This window comes from Condylura cristata, unplaced genomic scaffold (genome assembly GCF_000260355.1).
Source record: "Condylura cristata isolate star-nosed mole 26May11 unplaced genomic scaffold, ConCri1.0 scaffold00024, whole genome shotgun sequence".
NCBI classification, from domain to species: Eukaryota; Metazoa; Chordata; class Mammalia; order Eulipotyphla; family Talpidae; genus Condylura; species Condylura cristata.
Window position 1 is genome coordinate 23,062,541 of NW_004567125.1, and position 5,171 is coordinate 23,067,711.

Sequence of the window (5,171 nt, forward strand, 5' to 3'; positions counted from 1 at the left end):
AGCAGTGTACTTCATAGATCTGCCTGTTCTGCTCCCCACTCTGTCGCTGGTGATTCCTCTCACCGCCCACCCTCCCCCTGCACCTCTGGCCTGTAATGCAGTTCTGTATGTATAAATAAATAAATCTTAAAAAAAAAAAAAAAAAGATGAGATCAGCACTAAAATCAGTACAGTCTGAATAAAGCAGACTTCTCTTCAATCCAATTAGGTGAAAGTCTTATGAGGAAAAAAGGATTCCTCTACAGGTTTTGTATTTGACAATCCCTACAGTAGCATGACGCATGCCTTAAAATCCCTCTCTTTCTGTCTCTCCCATTAGTTCTGTTGCTCTGGAGAACCTTGATGAAAACAGGAAGTCAACAGCTAGCGTGTAAAACTAATGACATGAGACATAACTTACTGGAAAAAATGCAAAAGGGATAGACCACGTCAAGAGTGCTGAAATGAAGTTATTAGCAGTGTATGCCTCTGGAGGGGGGGCTAAATTAGGATAACAGAGTGCAGAAAACCACTCTGCATGTGTGTGTGTTTTATTAAAAGCCCCCCCTTTTAAACATATATCACTTGATAATAAAAATTAATATTTTCTTACTGGAAAAAACAAAGTATTACCTAAAAAAGACATATTCAACCTTGTTTTATTTCTTTTGCTAACTGTGCACAGGGCAAATTTAGATAGAATTATACTCCTTTCTTCTCACAACTTTAAAAACTATTGCTACATTATTGTTTGCAGGAGCTAAAGATGGGCCACAGCTTTTCAATCTAAATATTTTACAAGTAAGAACTAGACTCAAAGTAATTACGAAGTGTTGCTGTTACACATAATCTAAGTGATATGTTTAGCATATGTTCCATATTTTAAAAAAAGTAAAGGCATACATAGGTGGTGCTGGATAGTCCTACAGGGAAAAGCAGTTGTACCACTGATTCGTGGCTTCAAGTCAACCAGCGTAAAGCTACGCTGGAGTTTCATGACTCTCTTAGCTGCTAGAATTTAATTCTGTTGTCCTAATAGTGCCATCTTTGACAAGTCTATCTCAAATTATACCCTTGTTTTGAACAAGAATATCATTCAAAAATACATCATATGCAGCTTGTCTACCCACTTAAGAATGCAGAGCAGAAAACTCTAAACCGCTATTTTAGCTCCAGACACATTCCAGGATTCTGAGTTTCCACAACACAAAGAGCCACGTGTGATGAACCATCTTAAGAATAGGCCAGATATTTTTTTTAATAATAGTCGTCTAAATAATAACTCCTGTAACTGGTCCATCAGTGTTATTGCTACTATTTTGAGAGACTGAATTCAAACAATTAGATGAGCAAACTGGAATTAAAATCCCCAATTCCTGCTATGAGTTTAAGGTGTGTTTCCTCACTTGGAGAAAAGGGGGAGAGGAGATATTTACTCAGGTTTTCCTGGGAAACTCCAATATTGATGCCTCCTTCTGGCCTTTGAGGCAATATCTTGTTCATCCTCCTTTCTGAAAGCAGACTTGCCCAAAGTATACCTAAAGTGCGAGTTGATCTTAACTAGTATCTGTAACACTTTTATCATTTTGGATGACCCAGAATAGAAGACAGAGATTCTTCTGGATTCTGATGGGCTGCCCAGAGGGCCAGTGAGTAGAAACAAGATAATTTGGGTGTTTACATATTTCCTTATAAGCAGAACTAGGGGTCATGTGTGAAATAAGCAATAAGCAAAGTAAATTCTACTGAGAAGAGCTATGGCAGCTAATAAGCATTTGACTGCAAGGAACAGAATATTAGACTAAAAGTGAATCAATAATAGGAGCTTGTACGTCTCACGTCACAGGAGGTAGAGGCAGCGCGTTAGGGTCGGTCAGTGGCTTTGAGGCCAGCCCCTGTGTCCGCTTCCCTCTAATGTGCTTACTCACGTTGGTCAGATCACCAGGGAGCTGCAGGGACCCAGCCTCACAGCATCCTTTGTGAAAAGGGAGGGAGAGAATTCAATGGAATTCTCTCTTTTCATAAGAGAGTGAAATTCCCAGAAAATACAATGGCTAATTCTTTTCAAATGACATGAAGATAGTAAAAAGGATTCCCTGCGAAAGTATCCACATGAGCAGAAAAGAAATACATACCACTCTGAGCAAACAGTTTTAAAACTTTAAGACCTTTTCTTTCAAATTATTGTTGTCAGTTTAAACAAACTTCCCTGAGGTGTCCTTGACCACCAGGCCCTCCTGAAATCATTAGGGACAGTCAGAAAACAAGAAGCCAGAATCTTTGGCTTCTAAAAGCAGGTCTGTGGAATCAGAAAGAAGAATGAGACTACAGTTGTTTACGTCACAGACAGCAGTGTCTGCGACTGTATAAATGCCAAGGTGCTGCCTTTCTTGGCAAAATGATGTAAATAAAAGAGTACCTGGGCATCACGGCTGGCCTGTGGCATCACCGCACCAACACCCTTTCAAGTGATCGGAGCCGTGAGTGCTCAACTCCTCCATCCCTTCACCCTGGGGGACAGCCACGTGCCAACAGCACCCAAATGGAGCCATTTCTGCAGCTTTAAAAGCACCCAAGAAGAAACCATTGTTAAGGGGAAGGATGTCTTAAAAGAACTCTGCAGAGTCTTATGGACTCCACCCCTACCCAGCTTTCTGGACTCTATCCCCTAAATCAGTGATTGGAAACTACAACTCCCAGCAGTACCAAGGAGAGAATTGCCAGGACCTAAGGGCGGAGCTAAGCAGGCATTCTGAGACTTTGGGGGATAAACAGTAAGCGGTTTTCCAGCTGTCACTCTGGAGAGGTAACAGGTCTCTCTCTCTAGAGCAACTGCTCTCAGACATGTGACTGGGGGCCAGCAGTGTTAGTTTGTGACTAGAGCTCCAAGTTAGCCGAGCTGGTAAGATGTTCCAATTACTTTGTATCCCTCTCTCTTTCCCTGGGTTGTTTCCTTTCCTTTCCCTTTTTATAAATAAACCCATTACTCTTTCTGTGTGTGCCTGCAGAAAATTACATTCTGAGCGTGTGGGTGAGGCCCCACAGACAGACAAGCCCAAGTCCACTCTGGGATACCCTGTAACACCACTATGTGTGATCCCATTCATTAACCAGGAGGTCTTTCAAATTCACTTACATGACATGGTCAGGGTATGGAGGTCAGACGCACACATGCTGGGAAGTAAAGCCCACCCTAGGTAACTGCCAGTCAGGGCAGGTTATTCACTCAGCTTCGTCCACAGTGTCTCACATCATGGCACTGTGCCATGCACAGCACATCCCAACAGAAAACCAGAAACCAAGGCCCCCGTTCTAGGAGATACCATTCTAGAGTGAGGAGATTGGCAATAAGCAAGCAAAATGATGTGATAACAGGGGAATGTTAACATTTGCAAAGAATCTAGAACAGGCTGGGCAGGAGCTATGTAATTCAGGAAGATGAGAGGGGCCTTGCTGAGGAATGACACTTGCTTGCGAGGTCAGAGAGATGAGCATTCCAGGACAAGGGAACAGCTAGCACGAAAGCCCCGAGAGACGGGAATGAGGACTGGAAGGGAGGCCAGGTTGTCTGCAGCCCTGTGAGCAGAGGAACGTGGCAGATGCAGAGATGGTCCGGGCCCCTGAAGGGCCTTGCAGGCCATGATGATGGCTTGGGGTTGATTCTGTCAGCTGCAGCAGGTCACCTTGAGAGTTGTCACCAGGACGTGGCACCATCAAGTATACACTGTGAGAGGCTCACCCTGGAGCTGGGTGGAGAGTGGATTTTACAGGGTCAAGGGTTAAAGCAAAATGATGAATTAAAAAGTTATAGAGGTGTTTGTTGCTGCTTTCTTTACAATTGGGAAAACATGGAAACAGCCCAAATACCCAAAAGTGGATGACTGGATTAAAAAGATGTGGTACATATAGACAATGGAATATTACTCAGCAATCAAAAAACGCATGCTTTTTGCAGCAACATGGATGGAGCTGGAAGGGATCCTGCTTAGTGAAATAAGCCAGAAAGAAAAGGAAAAATACCAGATGGTTTCACTCATAGCAGGAATATAACGCACCAGGCAAATAATAATAATAATAATAATGAACATTTATAGACCAGAGACCCATTATGGGGATGGAGTGGGGAATGGGATCAAAAACATCTGGGGGTGATGGCCTATGGGTGATTTGGTAATGGGAAGCCCATTGGGATTACAAATGAGATGGAAAAAGTCACAAAATGATGTAAAAATAAACTATTACATTATTTAAAAAAAAAAAAAGAAAAGAAAAAGAAAGAAAGAAAGCAATGGAGGATGGACCCTGCCTGGTGGCACAGCGGTTTGGAAGCACTGCTCTGCAAAACCAGTCATGGCGGCTTCGCTTCAGTGCAAGTTCGAGCCCTGCCCTGGAGGCTATCCATATGGCATGGCACCCCTCTCCTGTCCTGTCTGCTGCTCCTCTCAGCAGTGTCGTCAGTCATCCTGTTCTGCTCCCCATTCTGTTTCTAGTGAATCCTCTTACTGTCCGTGTACCCCATTTCTGTATGCATAAATAAATAAATCTTAAAAAAAAGAAAGCTATGGAAGAGATGATGACCCCTGGATGGAGTGTGGGCTGTAGGTGAGAGGATGCAGAGGGAGTGGGTGTCCCTCAGAGTAGAGGCAATAGCAGTGCTGTTTAATTAGCGGCAGGTGGTGAGAGAAGAGGGCCTTAGCCTGACAGACATCCTGTGGCCAGAGTGCCATGACAGAGACAGGAATGGGGGTGGGCTCCCTCTCAGCAGGTAACTGTGGCCTCTGGCACCAAAGAAACCTTAAGAAGGAAGTAGGTCTGAGAATGTGGCTTCAGGAAGAGAAGTCTGGGGGGGGGTTCCCTCTCATAGAGGGAAATTATGACCAAAAACAGAAAGTCTGGCTGTGTGGACAATAGCGATGTTCACGTGGTGGGGAGATAGGCTGGTCACACCTCAGGAGACTAGTTGTTGGGGGATTTTTTTTCAACCACACAGTGACAGTTGTGCTTTCTGCTATGCATGTCTGAATGGTGGGAGGCCTCTGGTCCCTGTCAAGAGATGTCCCCAAGGGGCATTAAAAACCCTCCCTGAAGGAAATGCATATGGCCAACAAGCATATGAAAAAAATGTTCAACATCACTCGTAATAAGGGAGATGCAAATTAAAACCACAATGAGATACCACCTCACCCCAGTGA